At 35.4% G+C, this 20,481-nt stretch overlaps 1 long non-coding RNA gene across 1 annotated transcript; it reads right to left on the minus strand.

Annotated features, from left to right (window-relative positions):
• Positions 1-9,229: 9,229 nt before the first annotated feature.
• LOC110941800 lies at positions 9,230-20,102 on the minus strand. The gene is made up of 3 exons (XR_002594423.2): positions 18,671-20,102; positions 9,682-9,751; positions 9,230-9,600 (listed from the first exon to the last, which is right to left on the minus strand). It is a non-coding gene; the product is annotated as an uncharacterized LOC110941800 (long non-coding RNA).
• Between the last annotated feature and the right edge of the window lie 379 nt (positions 20,103-20,481).

Here is a 20,481-nt window from a genome sequence, read left to right on the forward strand (position 1 = left end):
TCTAAGGGCAAAGATGTCATTCTGGTGGTTATTGACAGATTGACAAAATATGGGCATTTCATTTCTTTACATCATCCTTTCTCTGTTGTTCAAGTAGCTCAAGTGATGTTAGACAGCGTTTTCAAGTTACATGGGTGTCCAATGACTATTGTTTCAGACAGGGATCCTATCTTTATGAGTCTTTTTTGGAAAGAGTTCTTAAAGTTGCAAGGTATTGATCAAGCTTTATCCACTGCTTACCATCCTCAATCAGATGGTCAAACAGAGGTCCTTAATCGCTGCCTTGAAACTTATTTGAGGTGTATGGCTATGGCTGAACCTCATACTTGGGCATAGTGGTTAGCCTTGGCTCAGTGGTGGTACAATACTACTTGGCATTCTGCCATTAAAATGTCTCCTTTCAAGGCTTTATATGGCATGGATCCTCCTATTCATCTTCCATATATTCCTAATTCCACTATAGTGGATACATTGGATAATTGGTTGAATTCAAGGGACAACATGATTGCCACTTTAAAACAGTCCTTGGAACGAGCAAGAAACAGAATGAAGCAATTTGCTGATTTAAAGAGAAGTGAAAGGAGCTTTGAGGTTGGGGATTGGGTTTTCCTTAAACTGCAGCCCTATGTTCAGACCTCTTTAAGGTTGCACAAGTATTCAAAGATTTCTCAAAAGTACTTTGGACCCTTCAAGGTGGTTAAAAAAATTGGTGAGGCTGCTTATACATTGGACCTTCCTTCTAGCTCACAATTACATCCAACATTCCATGTGTCTCTTCTTAAAAAAGCTGCTGGTCCACCTGAACAACAAGCTTCTTTGCTTACTTCTTCTGTCCAATCATTGCAGCCTATGGCTATCATTGACAGGAAGTTGGCTAAGAGTGGAAATAGAGCAATTGTGAAGTTTTTGGTTCAATGGAAGGATTTACCTCTGCATGATGCTACTTGGGTTAAAGCTGATGATTTTGTACGTCAGTATCCTGAGTTCTCAACAGATTCTTGAGGACAAGAATGCTTAAAGGGGGGAGTTTTGTTATGTATTAATTGTTGTAATTCAATAAATGAGGGACTAAAATGCCAATTAGTAAGAACTATAGTTTGGGTCAGTTTAGTAAATGTATGAAAATTAGAGGATCAATAGGTAGAATAGTTGGTTAGCAGTTATAGTTGTTATATGTTAGTTGTAACTGTGGATTTGAGTATCGATAATGAATTGACTGATTTCCTCTTCTACGATTCTTCTCAAATTCTTATCGTAACAGGTCGGGTTAGCCGTTCAAAGTTTCCCCTAGAGTGTATACACGTAGATTTAGTTGAGTTATGAGTCAAAATTTAACCTAATCACTACAAGAAATTTACCTTATGGTGACAGCATTTTTTAGGCCTTTAGGGACGACATGTCTTCTCTATAGGTTTTTTTCACTTATAGAGAAGACATGCCGTCTCTATAAAGTTTGCCTCTACAGCCCCGTCCCTATAGGTCACAAAAGTCATCTCTGTAAGTGTCATTGCTATAAAAGTATTTGTAGAGACGACATGTCCTCTCTACAAATATGTGCTAAAAAATAATTCAAAAATAAAATTAATATTTTACTAAATAAAGAAAACATTTATTAAAATATTTTTCAGCCCTACAGGGACGGCATATCGTCTCTATAGGTTTCCATTTAAAAAAAAATAAAAAAGACATTTTCACCTATAGAGATGACATGACGCCTCTATAGGTTTTTCATTTTAAAAAAAAAATATTTTTTTAACTATAGAGACGATATGTCGTTTCTATAGATTTTTCTTTTAAAAATACTTTTACCTATAAAGTGGACATGTTGTCATTGTAAGTTTTTCTTTAAAAAAATCTTTTCACCTATAGGGACAATAGTCTCTATAGGTCCTAAAAAATATATATTTACCATGTTTTTAAACCCAAAATTCCCAACAATCAAAGAGATTTAAACCTGTTTAAACATGTCAAACGAAACTACAAACCCAAATATCATAATTTAAAACATGCATTACAAACCTAAGTAATCCGAATTAAACAAAGTATAAACCAATAAAAAATAAACAAAGTAGCTGTGAATCCACAATGAATTTTCTACGGCGCAAAAGTATCCACTATAATGAAGGACTTCTCATACATAAATATGTTAATTAAGCTACTAAGCTTTGAAAAATTTCTAACCTTAACACAAGATTCACCATTTCTCCAACTAGAAGCATTCAAGTAATATGTATCACATAATTTTCCATCTTTAAAAGCAGAACTGCAGCCAATTCAACATAAATAAGTGTTCTTGATATTATAAGATAAAACAATTCAAAAGGAAAACAACAAGAAACAAGGCAGATATGAAAGCACCCAAGTCAAGCTTAGCAACCGAATGTTGGTGGTATTGGCCTATCTTCAAGTGGTTGTGCCGCTTCACCAAACCTTCAAGAAGAACCAACTCCCATATCATCGGCTTCAAAAGACTACTCTTACCAGCTCTCTATTGGGTCCTACCCAAGCCACATGAGAATCCATGTCTGTACCAAAGTCAATGGATTTGTTAACAAAGAAACATACAAAAACTATAACATCATAATAAAATGGTGCGAAGTGCAAACCTCCCATAGTTAAGCTCCAGTTCAATGTCAAGAAGTTCGTGTCGTGGAAACTTAAAGACAGAGTCTTGATCTGCAATCACAATATGAAAGCAGGTTTACAAATTAGTCAAAAGTGATATTGATTATTGAACATTTATTACGGGTTTACTTAGTTCTGTAAAATGATACCTAACATTGAGAAATCTTTAAGAAAAATAAGGTAAAAGTGATAGCAAGAATTGAGATTTCTTTAGATAATTAGCCTAGATTTACAGATGATACCAAACATTTAGCTATGTTTAGTAAGATTCCACAATATGGATAATGGAACACACATTTTTAAGGCTACAATTATCATTGGATTGACTCACAACATAGTCTAAGGTCTCCGTTATGAGTTGTACTTTGATCTTAAACAACTATTATTTTTGTTTGCGAAACAAAGAAAGACTGTTTTGACATTATGACATTAAAATAACAGTCCAATTCACTAGACGATTATAAAACTAGTGATAAGAGTATAGATCTAGTGATATATGATATGACAAAGTCCTATATATTTTAAACAAAGTTTTATAAAAGTAATATAGTTTGATTATAAAAAAATATTACATTTAAATGTATATAACCAAAAAGTTTACAAGCTATACTTAAAACCTTAAGTGTTTTTCTAAAACCAAAATACGTACAAAAAACTTATGAATTTGAATATTTTTATTAAACAAATAATGAAGTTTAAGTTTGACAGAGTAGGGATGTTCGTGAACCATAGGAAGATGTTTACGTATGGCTGTGATATACAATAGGAATGTATATTAGGGGGTAGGGTTGGTTATCACTCATCACTCACTCATAACTTTCAAACAAGTTCCGTCATGTCATCAAACATTATTTCATCACTAGAGATGGATTTTAGTGGAAATGCACATCACTCACCACCACACACAACAATTTCCCTCACCACCCAACACTTCTTGACGTGTGATATATTCAACGCGTTTTCATTTTGACGCATTATAACATTGAGTGGCGGTGGTGTTTGGGATTATATAACTCGTTATATACACTCATCACGGGGTAAAAGTTTTCCAACCCGGGTCCCTTGAATACTGTTGAACTATCCTCCATGTTAATAGTAAGGCTTGGGGTGTTGTTTTTTTGCAAAGATTGGTTTGGCTGTTAAAAAAAGTAGAAAATATAACTTCAACTAATATAATAAAAAATAGGTAAAAAAAAAAAAGAAATATTAAGAGCATTCACATCCATTCCATCATTTTTTTACCCTAAATTACACTAAAAAACACTACATTTTCTCTCCCCTTTTCAATTAAATAATGGCTCTCAGTATCCACACATCCCCCATTTTTATTTGCACATCCCTAACCCTACAAGAAGCATATTGGGCTATATGGTTCCTCTGAGGCCAAGCGTATTGATCTATACGCTTCAGATTGGACAACTTTTCAGTCACTTTTCAGATGCTTTTCAGCTAATGATTAGAGACCAGAGGAAGTGTATTGCCCTATACGACCCTAGAAGAATTTTCCTTTTCACGCATCACATGCTCTTACCAAACTTTAATTTTTTTTTTAATTTGAGTTAGTTTTTTTTGTTATAAAATAATGATGGTTTTTTGTTAAAAATTTTTGTAAACAACATAGTTAAATTAAGCAATCCAAACAAACTAAACATATACATACATTATAACTTACCGAAACAAACATATCCTAATTAAACAGAAAATTAAATCGTTCATACATCAAAACATTAAAACTAAATTGTTCGTACAATATTGCATCATATAAAAACATCACAAACCACTATCTTCATCAATCCTCGTCAGACTCCTCATCAGACTCCTCGTTAGACTCCCCAAGCTCCTCCTCCGTAAATATCGGGCCACGCCTAATAGAGAGCGACGGATTGTGCCGCATACAGGACGTGCCCGGAGCCTATAAAAAATTTAAATAAAATAATCATTACATAATATTAAAACTGTTCATAAAAAATTGAAATAAAAACAAAATAACATACATGCAGTTCTGAACTACCTGCAGCATGTCAGAGCATATTTGTTCATCGTATCAATATGAAGCGTATTGCCCTTTACGCTTCCTATTGATTTAGTTGGTCCACCAACCAAAACCCTATGGGAAGCGTATTGCTGAATACACTTCCTGGTAACTGTAAAGGAATCGTATTGACCAATACGCCTCCTGTTGAACTCAGTTTTCAAAAGTTGTCAGTACTTTTCAGGTCTGAACTCTATGCACTTCCTGCATGGCAGAGAGCAGCAGGTTTCAGCAAGCGAATAGGAAGCGTATTGGCCTATACGGTTCCTATTGGTTTAGCATTTATTGCTTTTAAACCTATAGGAAGCGTATTGTGCTATACACTTTGTATTGGGGGATGTACACTAATTTTTGGGGGGTGTCTAGATACCATGACCCTATTCTTTTATACCTTTATAATTACCTTTTTTCTCTCCTCCACTCACAACCACTTTCAAAATATATTAAAAAATTATAGGGGGTGAACAGTGTCCCCTCAAATATACAGATGAATAGTAACATTTTCTCTCTCCTCCACTCACAACCACTTTTTATACGCTTCATATTATAAAAACTATACTCACATATTTTAGTGGGTTGGATGTGAATGCTCTAAAGAATGCTGCAAAATTCTAGATTACACTGTTATAACCTAAAATATTTAGGTATCTTAAACCATCATTAGTGCTTTAGTGGTGGTCACAGGTATTTAAGTTTTATCTATGGTGGGTCCGGATGAGTTTTCCCCTTCAGGTCTCAAGTTCGAGTTGGGTGATAGGGGTTTTTCATTGAGGGGTTTAAATTGGGGATCTATTGTGCAAGGGGGCTCTCTAACACGGACCCGGTTAAAACAATGTATGCTAGACCTTTCGACATTCGCGAATAATTCACCCCTTTCAAAAAAAAAAAAAAAAAAGGTCTCTTGTTTCATTTTTGTTGCAGCTAATTATACTATCAGGCTCCAGATGTAAAGCATATATCGAATCCATTAGTTGTTAAAACAAGAATTTTATATAGGAAAAGATTTTAAAATTAGGTTTTTGAAACTCGAAACCACTTGAAAGACCGAGCCATCAAAATCTGTGGGCTGTACTAGTCAATAAACTTAAAAAGAATTATACTATAAAAAATTCCTTTATAAAATTGTGTGGTTGATATCCAATCCCTGATCACATGTGAACCACACTGAGCAACTGGACAATAAACAACATATGAATTGCTTTTTCATTTTCTTCACTTTCTTTCTTTGCTTTTGAAACACGCAGTTCTTGAATTCGATCAGTGGCAAATTTGAAATAGTAACCATGGGTGAGGCGGCTATTTCGACCCTTGTAGCGGATGTGTTGGGGAAACTAACTTCTGAACTTATCAAAGAGTTTGATCTACTTTGGGGGTTTAAGAATGATGCATCGAGTCTCAAGGATGATTTCGACCAGATCCAAGCTGTTCTTCAAGATGCAGAATAGAAACACAACAAAGAAGAGGCTGTAAAGCTATGGCTTCAGCGCCTCAGATCTGCATCTATGGAGGTAGAAAATGTGTTGGACGAGATCTGGACTGAAGCTTTGCTACAACGTCTACACAAACAAAGAGGCATCAAATACAGGGTAAGAGCCTTCTTTTCCTTCGATCGTAATCAATTTGTGTTCCGTGCTAGGATTGCTCACAAAGTTAAAGCAGTGAGAAGAAAACTGGATGCAATTGCATCCAAGAGATTTGAGTTGAAGTTGACCCCTTCAAGTGACATAAGTCATGTGGATGCGGACGTTGTAGGTGAGATGCCAAGTAGGGAAACCAGCTCGCTTATACATGATTCTTCAACCATCTTCGGAAGAGATAAAGAGATCGAAAAGGTAATTGAAACGATATGTGGCAAAGATATAGGGAAACCTGAAAATGGTGAGATTCGGGTGTATGGTATATGGGGTATGGGAGGTGTGGGGAAGATTACTCTAGCTCAATTAGTCTATAACCAGAGAAGGGTGATTCAATATTTTCTTGACTTAAAATGTTGGGTGTATGTCTCTGAAAAGTTTCAAGTTCAAGAGATAATAAAAGGAATAATTGAATCCATAAATGAATGTGAGTACACGTCTAGATGTGTTGCAAAAGTCCCTTCAAAACAAGTTAAGGGAAAAGAAAATTTTAGTTGTCCTAGATGATGTTTGGATTGAAGACGATGAAATGGCAAAGTGGGATGAATTAAGTAATACATTAAGTTGTGGGGCAGAAGATAGTATTGTTGCGACGACAACACGGTCCCAGACAACTAGCCGAATGATGGCTAAGGTTCTTACATTACAACAGAAGTTGGATGTTTATCAGAAGGGGACTCGTGGTTATTATTCAAGAAGCTTGCATTTTCACAAGGAAGAATGGTGGATGATATAAGTCAGCTAGAGCCTATTGGAAGGGAGATGGTAAATAAATGTAAAGGACTGCCTTTGGCAGTAAAGACTTTAGGTACCTTAATGTGGTAAAAAAAATGCAAGCGATTGGCAACTTATGAAAGACAACAACACATGGGAGTTGGAAAAGGCTAAAGTTTTGCCTACTATTTTGAAGTTTAGCTATGATAACTTGCTTCCACATCTAAAGAGATTTTTTGCTTATTGTTGTATGTTTCCCAAAGTCTATAAACTGACAAAGGGCAGACTAATACGGTTGTTGGTGTCAAATGGTTTTATTCCACCCAAAGGAGAGATAAGCTTGTATGTGCTTGGGGAAGAAGTTTTTAGTTGTTTGGTTTGGAGGTCCTTCTTCATTGTTAAGGAAGACGAGTTCCAGGAAGATTTATATGTAATACATGATCTAATGCATGACATGGCACAACATGTGACGGGAGATGATTGTTTAGTTATAAAGTCTAGTAAGGAGGTTATCGTCCCAAATGAGGTGCTTCATTTGACCTCATCGTGTCCAGGTTTTCTCTTTTGGCCTCATGATTTAAAAAATTTAACATCATTAAGGTCAATATTTTTGTATGGAAAGATAAATGAAGGTAGCATTAAACAAATCTTCAACCACGTTTATGTGAGGGTATTATACTTGGCTGGTATTCAGGTAAAGACATTGCCTGAATCAAGTTGCAAACTCAAACACCTGAAATATTTGAATTTGTAACGCTCAAGTATACAAGTTCTACATGAGTCAATTATTTATCTTCAAAACTTGCAAGTCTTGCTTTTGTATCATTGTAAGTTCCTGTATAAGTTGCCTAAAGGCTTAAGATACATGAGTAATCATAGGATTTTTAATTTCTACCAATATTGTATTTTTTTAAGTTATGTAATGTTTGTTTTTTTAATAATAATGATTTTATTTTATAACTTATTAAATGTTTAAAAAACATGTTGAATTTAAAAAAAATAAATAAATAAAGGGAGGAAGGTTCATCCTCCATTTCCCTTGGTCCATCCTTGGATGGGTATCCTTCTTGGATGTTGACGTGGCGATGACGTGGAGGTGCATACTCCAAGGACTTGCCTCCTCCACACCGAGTAGTCTAATGTGGACCAAAGATTAGCGTTTTGCAAACCATCACAATGTTACGTTGAAAGGACACAATGAAATGAAATCGATTGTCAATTTGGCAGTCAAAATAGTTAATGGCTAACGCTAGTAATTGATTTATTTAGGCTAGAGGGTGTGGCTTAAAGCCCTAGGGGCTTTATTACGCTACGTAAGCGCCACGTAGGCGACACATAAGCAAAGGTATATATCGCTAACTTATACAGTGTGGAATAACGCCCTTTATAAAGCCACTTTTAACTATACTAAAAAAAGATAAATACAAAAATCTGATTGGTTGATGAAGGTGGGGCCCCTTGATATCTTCCTCTTGTGCGCGCTATTCCTTTGGCAGAAGCCAAGGATAGCGGCCCCTTTAACGGAGGCGGGGTGGTTTAGAGCGTTAAAGGGCGCTAAACTTCATGAGATGGCGGGGGGCACGAAGCCACACCCCTGGCTGATGATTTGTTTTTATTGGTGGTAACTTGGTGTTTGCTGATGTCAGCGTTAACCTAGTGTTATTGTTGCGAACTATTTGGTTATCGACTTATTGTTGCATTTTAGATATATTTAATTGCATATTAATTAATCATTAAATTTATTGTTGCAAAAAAAAAAAGACATTTTCACCTATAGAGATGACATGTCGTCTCTATAGGTTTTTCTTTTTAAAAAAAAATAATTTTTTTTAACTATAGAGACGATTTTTCTTTTAAAAAAATATTTTTACCTATAAAGTGGACACGTCTATGTAAGTTTTTCTTTTAAAAAATCTTTTCACCTATAGCTATGACATGTTGTCTCTATAGATCCTAAAAAATAAAAAAATAATTTACCATGTTGTTAAACCCAAAATTCCCAACAATTAAAGAGATTTAAACCTATTTAAACATGTCAGACGAAACTACAAACCCAAATATCATAATTTAAACATGCATTACAAACCTAAGTAATCCGAATTAAACAAAATATAAACCAATAAAAAATAAACAAAGTAGCTATGAATCCACAATGAATTTTCTACAGCGCAAAAGTATCCACTATAATGAAGGACTTCTCAATTCTCATACATAAATATATTAATTAAGCTAATTAGCTTTGAAAAATTTCTAACCTTTACAAAAGATTCACCATATCTCTAGCTAGAAGCATTCAAATAATATGTATCACATAATTTTCCATCTTTAAAAGCAGAACTACAGCCAATTGAACATAAATTAGTGATCTTGATATTATAAGATAAAACAATTTGAAAGGAAAACAACAAGAAACAAGGCAGATATGGAAGCACCAAGTCAAGCTTATCAGCCGAATGTTGGTAGTATTGGCCTTCTTCAAGTGGTTGTGCCGCTTCACGATGCCTTCAAGAGGAACCAACCCCCCTATCATCAACTTCAAAAGACTACTCTTACCAGCTCTATTGGGTCCCACCCAAGCCACATGAGAATCCATGTCTGTACCAAAGTCAATGGATTTGTTAACCAAGAAACATACAAAAACTATAACATCATAATAAAATGGTACGAAGTGCAAACCTCCCATAGTTGAGCTCCAGCTCAATGTCAAGAAGTTCGTGTCGTGGAAACTTAAAGACAGAGTCTTGATCTGCAATCACAATATAAAAGCATGTTTACAAATTAGTCAAAAGTGATATTGATTATTGAACATTTATTACGAGTTTACTTAGTTCTGTAAAATGATACCAAACATTGAGAAATCTTTAAGAAAAATAAGGTAAAAGTGATAGGAAGAATTGAGATTTCTTTAGATAATTAGCCTAGATTTACAGATGATACCAAACATTTAGCTATGTTTAGTAAGATTCCACAATATGGATAATGGAACACACATTTTTAAGGCTACAATTATCATTGGATTGACTCACAACATAGTCTAAGGTCTCCGTTATGAGTTGTACTTTGATCTTAAACAACTATTAGTTTTGTTTGCGAAACAAAGAAAGACTGTTTTGACATTATGACATTAAAATAATAGTCCAATTCACTAGACGATTATAAAACTAGTAATAAGAGTATAGATCTAGTGATATATGATATGACAAAGTCCTATATATTTTAAACAAAGTTTTATAAAAGTAATATAGTTTGATTATAAAAAATTATTACATTTAAATGTATATAACCAAAAAGTTTACAAGCTATACTTAAAACCTTAAGTGTTTTTCTAAAACCAAAATACGTACGAAAAACTTATGAATTTGAATATTTTTATTAAACAAATAATGAAGTTCAAGTTTGACAGTGTAGGGATGTTCGTGAACCATAGGAAGATGTTTACGTATGGTTGTGATATACAATAGGAATGTATATTAGAGGGTAGGGTTGGTTATCACTCATCACTCACTCATAACTTTCAAACAACTTCCGTTATGTCATCAAACATTATTCCATCACTAGAGATGGATTTTAGTGGAAATGCACATCACTCACCACCACACACAACAATTTCCCTCACCACCCAACACTTCTTGACGCGTGATATATTCAACGCGTTTTCGTTTTGACGCATTATAACATTGAGTGGCGGTGGTATTTGGGATTGTATAACTCGTTATATACACTCATTACGGGGTAAAAGTTTTCCAACCCGGGTCCCCTAAATACTGTTGAACTATCCTCCATGTTAATAGCAAGGCTTGGGGTGTTGTTTTTTTGCAAAGATTGGTTTGGCTGTTAAAAAAAAGTAGAAAATATAACTTCAACTAATATAATAAAAAATAGGTAAAAAAAAAAAGAAATATTAAAGAAAGCAGCAAAATTCTAGATTACACTGCTATAACCTAAAATATTTAGGTGTTTTAAACCATCATTAGTGCTTTAGTGGTGGTCACAGGTATTTAAGTTCTATCTATGGTGGGTCCGGATGAGTTTTCCCCTCCAGGTCTCAAGTTCGACTTGGGTGATAGGGGTTTTTCATTGAGGGGTTTAAATTGAGGATCTATTGTGCAAGGGGGCTCTCTAGCACGGACCTGGTTAAAACAATGTATGCTAGACCTTTCGACATTCGCGAATAATTCACCCCTTTTAAAAAAAAAAAGGTCTCTTGAGCATTCACATCCAATCCATCAAATTATACATAAATTCCACTAAAAAAACAACTCCTATATCAATATATTTTCACTAAAAACAAATATTTTTTTTCTCTCTTTTTCAATTAAATAATATTATTATTACATTTTTCTCTCTCCTTCACTCACAACCATTTTCAAAATATATTAAAAAAATTATAGTGGGTGAACAGTGTACCCTTAAATATACAGATGAACAGTAACATTTTCTCTATTCTCCACTCACAACCACTTTTTATACCCTTTTATAATATAAAACCTCCACACATATTTTGATGGATAGAATGTGAATGCTCTTACTTCATTTTTGTTGCAGCTAATTATACTATCAGGCTCCAGATGTAAAGCATGTATCGAATCCATTAGTTGTTAAAACAAGAATTTTATATAGGAAAAGATTTTAAAATTAGGTTTTTGAAACTCGAAACCACTTGAAAGACCGAGCCATCATGTGGGCTGTACTAGTCAATAAACTTAAAAAGAATTATACTATAAAAAATTCCTTTATAAAATTGTGTGGTTGATATCCAATCCCTTTTAATAATATAGATCACATGTGAACCACACTGAGCAACTGGACAATAAACAACATATGAATTGCCTTTTCTTTTTCTTCACTTTCTTTCTTTGCTTTTGAAACACACAGTTCTTGAATTCGATCAGTGGCAAATTTGAAATAGTAACCATGGGTGAGGCGGCTATTTCGACCCTTGTGGCGGATGTGTTGGGGAAACTAACTTCTGAACTTATCAAAGAGTTTGATCTACTTTGGGGGTTTAAGAATGATGCATCGAGTCTCAAGGATGATTTCGACCAGATCCAAGCTGTTCTTCAAGATGCAGAAGAGAAACACAACAAAGAAGAGGCTGTAAAGCTATGGCTTCAGCGCCTCAGATCTGCATCTTTGGAGGTAGAAAACGTGTTGGACGAGATCTCGACTGAAGCTTTGCTACAACGTCTACACAAACAAAGAGGCATCAAATACAGGGTAAGAGCCTTCTTTTCCTCCGATCATAATCAATTTGTGTTCCGTGCTAGGATTGTTCAAAAAGATAGAGCAATGAGAAGTAAACTAGATGCAATTGCATCCAAGAGATTTGAGTTGAAGTTGACCCCTTCAAGTGACATAAGTCATGTGGATGCGGACGTTGTAGGTGAGATGCCAGGTAGGGAAACCAGCTCGCTTATACATGATTCTTCGACCATCTTCGGAAGAGATAAAGAGATCGAAAAGGTAATTGAAATGATATGTGACAAAGATATAGGGAAACCCGAAAATGGTGAGATTCGGGTGTATGGTATATGGGGAATGGGAGGTGTGGGGAAGAGTACTCTTGCTCAGTTAGTCTATAACCATAGAAGGGTGATTCAATATTTTCTTGACTTAAAATGTTGGGTGTATGTATTTGAAAAGTTTCAAGTTCAAGAGATAATAAAAGGAATAATTGAATCCATAGATGAATATGAGTGTAAATTTGCACGTCTAGATATGTTGCAAAAGTCCCTTCTAAACAAGTTAAGGGGGAAGAAATTTTTAGTTGCCCTAGATGATGTCTGGATTAAAGAGGATGAAAAAGTAAAGTGGGATGAGTTAAGTAAGACATTAAGTTGTGGGGCAGAAGAAAGTATTGTTGTGACGACAACACGGTCCCAGGCAACTAGCCGAATGATGGCTAAGGTTCTTACATTACAACATGAAGTTGGATGTTTATCAGAAGGGGACCGTGGTTATTATTCAAGAAGCTTGCATTTGCACAAGGAAGAATGGGGGATGATATAAGTGAGCTAGAGCCTATTGGAAGGGAGATGGTAAATAAATGTAAAGGACTGCCTTTGGCAGTAAAGACTTTAGGTACCTTAATGTGGTAAAAAAAAAAGTGCAAGTGATTGGCAACTTATGAAAGACAACAACATATGGGAGTTGAAAAAAGCTAAAGTTTTTCATGCTATTTTGAAGTTTAGCTATGATAACTTGCTTCCACATCTAAAAAGATGTTTTGCTTATTGTTGTATGTTTTCCAAAGGCTATAAACTGACAAAGGGCAGACTAATATGGTTGTGGGTGTCAAATGGTTTTATTCCACCCAAAGGAAAAATAAGTTTGTATGTGCTTGGGGAAGAGGTTTTTAGTTGTTTGGTTTGGAGGTCCTTCTTCATTGTTAAGGAAGACGAGTTCCAGAAAGATTTATATGTAATACATGATCTAATGCATGACATGGCACAACATGTGATGGGAGATGATTGTTTAGTTATAAAGTCTGGTAAGGAGGTTATCGTCCCAAATGAGGTGCTTCATTTGACCTCATTGTGTCCAGGTTTTCTCTTTTGGCCTCATGATTTAAAAAAGTTAACATCATTAAGGTCAATATTCTTGTATGGAAAGATAAATGAAGGTAGCATTAAACAAATCTTCAACTACGTTTATGTGAGGGTATTATACTTGGCTGGTATTCAGTTAAAGACATTGTCTGAATCAAGTTCCAAACTCAAACACCTGAAATATTTGAATTTGTCACGCTCAAGTATACAAGTTCTACATGAGTCAATTACTTATCTCCAAAACTTGCAAGTCTTGCTTTTGTATCATTGTAAGTTCCTGTGTAAGTTGCCTAAAGGCTTAAGATACATGAGTAATCTTAGGATTTTTAATTTTTACCAATATAGTATTTTTTTAAGTTATGTTTTTTTTAAGTTATGTAATGTTTGTTATTTTAATAATAATGATTTTATTTTATAACTTACTAAATGTTAAAAAAACATGTTGAATTTAATAAAAATAAATAAATGGGGGAAGGTCCATCCTCCATTTCCCTTGGTCCATCTTTGGATGGGCATCCTTTTTGGATGTTGACGTGGCGATGACGTGGAGGTGCATACTCCAAGGACTTGCCTCCTCCACACTGAGTAGTCTAATGTGGACCAAAGATTAGCGTTTTGCAAACCATCACAATGTTACGTTGGAAGGACACAATGAAATGAAATCGATTGTCAATTTGGCGGTCAAAATAGTTAATGGCTAATGCTAGTAATTGATTTATTTAGGCTAGAGGGTGTGGCTTAAAGCCCTAGGGGCTTTATTACGCCACGTAAGCGACACATAAGCAAGGGATTTATCGCTAACTTATACGGTGTGGAATAACGCCCCTTATAAAGCCACTTTTAACTATATTAAAAAAAAAGATAAATACAAAAATCTGATTCGTTGATGAAGGTGGGGCCCCTTGATATCTTCCTCTCGTGCGCGCTATTCCTTTGGCGGAATCCAAGGATAGCGGCCCCTTTAACGGAGGCAGGGTGGTTTAGGGCGCCAAAGGGCGCTAAACTTCATGAGGTGGCTGGGGGCGCGAAGCCACACCCCTTGCTGATGATTTGTTTTAATTGGTGGTAACTTGGTGTTTGCTGATGTCAGCATTAACCTAGTGTTATTGTTGCGAACTATTTGGTTATCGACTTAGGGGTTGTTTGGTAGCCCCTTAATGACCATTCAGATGCTACCTCTTAATGGTTTAAAACCTCTGAATGAATAAGAGGTAATCTCAAGTCTGAATGGTTAAGAGGTAACCTCTGAATGGTAAATCATCACATGTCACATTTTTCTACTTTCTTATTAGTAAAATTCTTAATAGTTCCATTAAGAGGTAGCCTCTTAATAACCATTCAGAGGCTACCAAACAGCCTCTTATTGTTACATTTTAGATATATTTAATTGCATATTAATTAATCATTAAATTTATTTATCAACTTATTGTTGCATTTTAGATATATTTAATAGCATATTGATTAATTATTGTATTTTAGATGTATTTAATTGCATATCGAATAATTTAGATGTATTTAATTGCATACCGATTAATTATTAAATGCATCAAATGAAATACACCACTTTGATTGGTTTATTACTTTTGCGTAACTTATCATACTAAGTTTTGTAAATGTAAGAAGACTCCAAAGACACAATGCATTGTAAAGTATAACACAATGACTAAAAATATAACACAATATGGAAGAAAAACAACACCATGACGAAAATAATAAAAAAAAAACACAATGCTAAATAGAAAAACACAGTGATCTAAACAAAAGTTCTAAAAATCAAAAAGTAAAAACCTAAAATCCAAGATCGTAGAGTTCGACGAGATAGTTTCAATGCCACTATAATGAGTTCAATTTGAGTTCGTTTGATACCATTTCTAAGGGGTAAGGTCAAATAAAAAGTTTATTTTGCCTAAGTAGGATGAGAAGGAATCTTAACCATTCATTTTTCAAATCAATGGTTAAGATCAAAGTGTAGGAGAAAGAAGGAATGCAAGGGGTATCTTAGGAAAATCCTATTTATGGACTTTCTCTCTCCACATGCAAGGCACATGCATATTCCAACCTTATTTTTTAAACGTTCATAACTTTTTTATACGACATTATTTTTCATAAAATTTCACCATAAAATCGAGCATCTTTTTATCTTTAATTTGAGTACCATATTGCTATATAAAATATGAAGATTAAAAAAACCCACTAAAATGTGTTGTATTTCTATGTTGTATAACATTTTTTGTGCTGAATTTTTGTACTATATTTTTGTGCTGAATTTTTGTCTTAATTTTTTTTCTCAATTTTTTGTGCTGGATTTTTTTGTACTACATTTTTTTGCTGAATTTTTTCGTGCCATATTTTTTGTACTAGATTTTTTTGTGCTATATTTTTTTGTACTACATTTTTTTAGCTATATTTTTTTGTGCTAGATCTTTTTGTACTAAATTTTTTTTGTTGTATTTTTAAAAAACAAAATGGGTGTCACATGTCATTTTCACTCCTATTTATAAGGACCAAAATGCACTTCATTCCTATTTATAAGGAGTGTCACATGTCATCTTCACAATCCTTCTTAAGCTACTTAGGCAAAATCCACTTTTTAGTGGATCCTTCCCCCCATTTCTACAGCTTCCTATTTTAGGCCATGGGGTATGGGGCTTGGGTTGGGGCGTGGGTTGGGGGAAAACGCCCAAGGCACCACCCCGGGTGGGCTTGGGTTGGGGCGTGGCCCTTGGGGCTTGGGTTTCAAGCCGGGCGTGGGGCGGGGGAAGCGAGCTGACATGGCGGGCTATGTATGGCCAAAAGAAAAGAGTCGTTGGGCTAGCCGTTGGCCAACGGCTATATTAAAAAAAAAAAATTAATTTTTCACTATAAAACTCATATTTTTCTACCATTTTTTACCACATTCAACCACATCTTCTATACATCTTCAATTCTCCTTCTACAAAACGAAAAAATGCATCCTTACCGTGCTTATGACCCAAACAACCCGTATGCACTCCAAGAAAGTAATCCTAGCCCACCACCCAATCGTCCAATTCCTCGTCCATTTTTCATACACTCTTCTATACCTAACATGGCGAGTTATGCATCGTATATCGGGAATCGTGTGTTTACTAACTTCCCACACACCGACGATTCGATACCTACCCCGTTTTCACAATCGCCCATCGACCTTTCACCAACCTCCATCGACCTTTCACAAAACGAATCCGTTCCCGAAACTCAACCACCCAATCATGGTCCTTCCGCATCGAAACTCATCAAAAAGAGAAGTCATAAGAAAAAAACCGAGGCGGATAAAGTAGTTGAAACCGCCAAACGAAAACAACAAAAATGGGTCGTTGCTGAAAAAGTTGCATTGGCGAGGGCTTGGTGTCAACAATCTCAACATTCAACTTTAGGTATTATTAACCTTTGTTTTTATTAATGGTTATTTTTTATATAACTTTGTAATATATTAAAATTTTTTTTATTAAAATAGGAAATTCGCAACATCGAACCGCCATGTGAGAATCGGTTAGTAGAGTATTCCATGAAGAAATGGGAAGGGAGGCTTATCGTGAAAACGATAGCTTATCCTCAAAGTGGAGCGAGATAAGCACCCAACTTACAAAATTTAGTGGTTTTTTAAATAAAGTAAAGCAAAACCCTAAAAGTGGTGAAACCGAAGCCGTCATTTTGACAAATGCAGTGGTCACATTCAAATCAAATGTGGGGACCGACTTCCGTTTCATGCATTGTTGGGAGATTTGTAAGTTCCATCCAAAGTGGGCGACTATCTCCGTTGGTAGCGAAACTAATTCGTCTTCCAAAAGGTCAAGGGCCTCGTCCCAAGCCCAATCTGATGCACGAGATCAAGAGTTTGAGGACCTTTTGGATGATTCGCCAAGCCCAAACCGGCCTGAGTATGGAAGAAGTGCCTGAAGAAGGCGTGCTCAAAAATCAAGATCTGGTACGGTATCGCCTTCAGCTGGGAGTTCTGGCTCGCGTAGGGGAATATACAGCGAGCAGTTGGATGACATTTCATGCAAGTTGGATACATTCATCGTATTCCAACAACAAAGGGCCGAAATACGAAGGAGTAAAGAAGCTAGAGATGCCGCTAGAAATGCCCAGAAACAAAAACGGGATGATTTGAAATTTCTATCCCAGCCCATTGATCACCTACAGGGTGACGAGTTACAACTAGTTTTGGCGTTGAGAGAAGAGATAAAAAAACAAATATAAAAGTTAGGATTTTTTTTTGTAATTTTCTTTATTTAAAAATATTGAAAAAATTAAATTTGTTGTTTTAAATAATATTCAAATAGCCCAGCGGGTCAACCCAGCGAAGCCCACCAAACCCACGCCCCAAACCCACGCCTCACCATACCGTGTTGAATGTGGGTTTAGCCCATGTCTGCCACCCAAGCCACGTGTCAACTAATGCCCCAACCCAAGCCCAACCCCCGCCCCACCATACCCCATGGTCTTAGATTGAAGGTACACGCTGCGGATCGAATCGATTGAATTTGATATGATAAACAACAAATTTGGTAATTCACATTAATGAACAAGCCAAAACAGATTGTATTCATACCATAAGAGTTTACATCATAATTAAGGAGATCACATGTCGTGATCTTTAGGGATGGTCAAAAAAACCCAAGCCCAACGGGTATACCCGAAACATATGAGACGGGTATACCAAAGCCCGACGGATATGAGTCGGGTATGGGATTAGTTTTAAAAACTTCCACGGGTATACTCGGCTCCATTACCTGAAAGTTTTTTATTTTTATTTTCTCTCAATCCTATTTGTTAATGACTTATTTTAGTAGGTTTATTATGTGAAAAAAAATAAAATTCTTTTAAAATATGTATTTGATAATATTATTTTTATTTATGTGTTGTAAAGTATATAAATAAAACTACATAAAAATTATAAAGTTACTATTTATTTATGATAAAATTTATATGTATGTAATATATATTTTAATTTATAATAGTTGTTATCTAAATAAAAATTATAAAATAATTATAATTGCAAAGAAAATGTATTTGGTAATTTTAATTACTATCTTTTAACAAATTAATAGGTATACTTGATACCGCGAGTATGTCGATGCCCGACTGATAATTACCTGATAAATAACCGACGAGTATTGGGTTGAGTATGGAACATTGATTTACAATCGGTATGTGTATGAGATTAACAATACTTGGCCTGAACCTGGCCCATTACCATCAATGATCTCCTCTCCGCCTACACACACTCTAGAAACATCTGACAATCAAAGGTTTGAAACTAAAGTTAATAAAAAATGCAAATAATTAGACTATTTATACGGGTGCCTAAACATTATGACTAACCAAATGATAAAGGAAGTATATGGTATTAAAAAGGGAAAAAAATAAAAATATGTTATTAAAAAATTCATCTTCCTTCGTTAACTATATACATATAATGGCTAACCACTTTAAACATTAAGCTTGTTTGTTTACATTGTAAACAATTAATCTAATCATTTCACACGATTACAAACTAGCCTATTTGAACAACGACGGACATCCCAAAATACACTAACAAGAAGACTATATATTTGAACCTTATCTCTATTATTATGCAGGTTTTAAGATGAGATGAGCTTAAATGATATTTGTTATACCAATGGGGTGTTAAAGCATATAAAAAATTATTTAATCTGGGTTAAATCTCAATCAAGTTAACCTGGGTTAAATTGAGATGAAGAATGGTAAGAAGTTTTTAAGATTGGGAACTGATTCCGGGTATAAAAAAACCCTATTTGCCCATCTCTAGTACCAAGTGTTCTGATGAAATACTGGTTAACACTAGGGCTAACCAGCTGGGTCGTCTCGTACGTGGGGTTCAATCTCCTTCTCTACTCGCCAATGACTGGGAATCCTGCAAAACAGAACACCGGTGACTCGCCACAAGGAGGAGAATAGGGGGGTTCTCCTTGTGACCACCCTCCGGCGTGAGAATAAGTACTGTTCTGAGGAGAAAATAGTGTGTGTTGTAGCTGAAATGTAAGGAGAGCAGAATGTTTAACCTGAATGATGAAGGGTCCTATTTATAGCCGAAGGGTGAAGAAAGGAGGAGAGACCTTGCCAGCTGCTACCAGGTGCCAGCTGTCCGACCAAGGGGAATATCCTCTTGGTCTCCTCTGCTGTGATCAGGATAGTGGTACACGTGGCGCGCCGTTATTTGCCCATGCAGGAGAATTAGTACTGCAGCTGCCGGTCTGCCCCAGATTGTGTCGCATGTCCACATGGCGTCCGATTAATGGTGACACGTGTTGTCCTTTTTGTCTGGAGGAGCATCTTCGGTGCCACCTTGACGTCTTCCAGAAGCTTCTGGATTCGCTTGCTGATATAAGCGTCATGTCGGATGAGGAAGATGGTGTGATACCTACCATGTGTATATGGAATTAGGACCATACCTCTTTATGTTCTATGTTGAAGCCGAGAAGATAAAGATTGAGCTTCTGACTCCTGCTGAATTTTTATTTCTCATTTTTGTATTGTTTTGTTGGGTAGGGAAAGAGGATAAGGAGCCCATTTGGAGCCACCCTTTTATTTTATCTTATAACCTGAATTTTTTTAGAAGTATTGTATTTTCTAAAACTAATTACAATTAAAAATAATTATAAGTTCTTCCAAAAAATATGATATTTGTAAAACAAATACTCCTAACTTAAAAAAAAGACGAATCCATTCTCAACATATACAAAAACAAGTTGCTTACGTCATCAAGTAATAGTAGTGTTAAGTGGTTGGTCCTTTTGGGCGGCCACTTTGATTTTTTGTTTTTTTTTTCTTTTTTCATATAATAGTTATCTATAGGTGATGCCAAATTACAATTTTATCCAGGTATAAAATTACGATTTCGTCCTCGATTCAAAATAAAATTTTGCTTTTGCCCCTTGCTTAA

Source organism: Helianthus annuus, chromosome 5 (assembly GCF_002127325.2).
Source record: "Helianthus annuus cultivar XRQ/B chromosome 5, HanXRQr2.0-SUNRISE, whole genome shotgun sequence".
NCBI classification, from domain to species: Eukaryota; Viridiplantae; Streptophyta; class Magnoliopsida; order Asterales; family Asteraceae; genus Helianthus; species Helianthus annuus.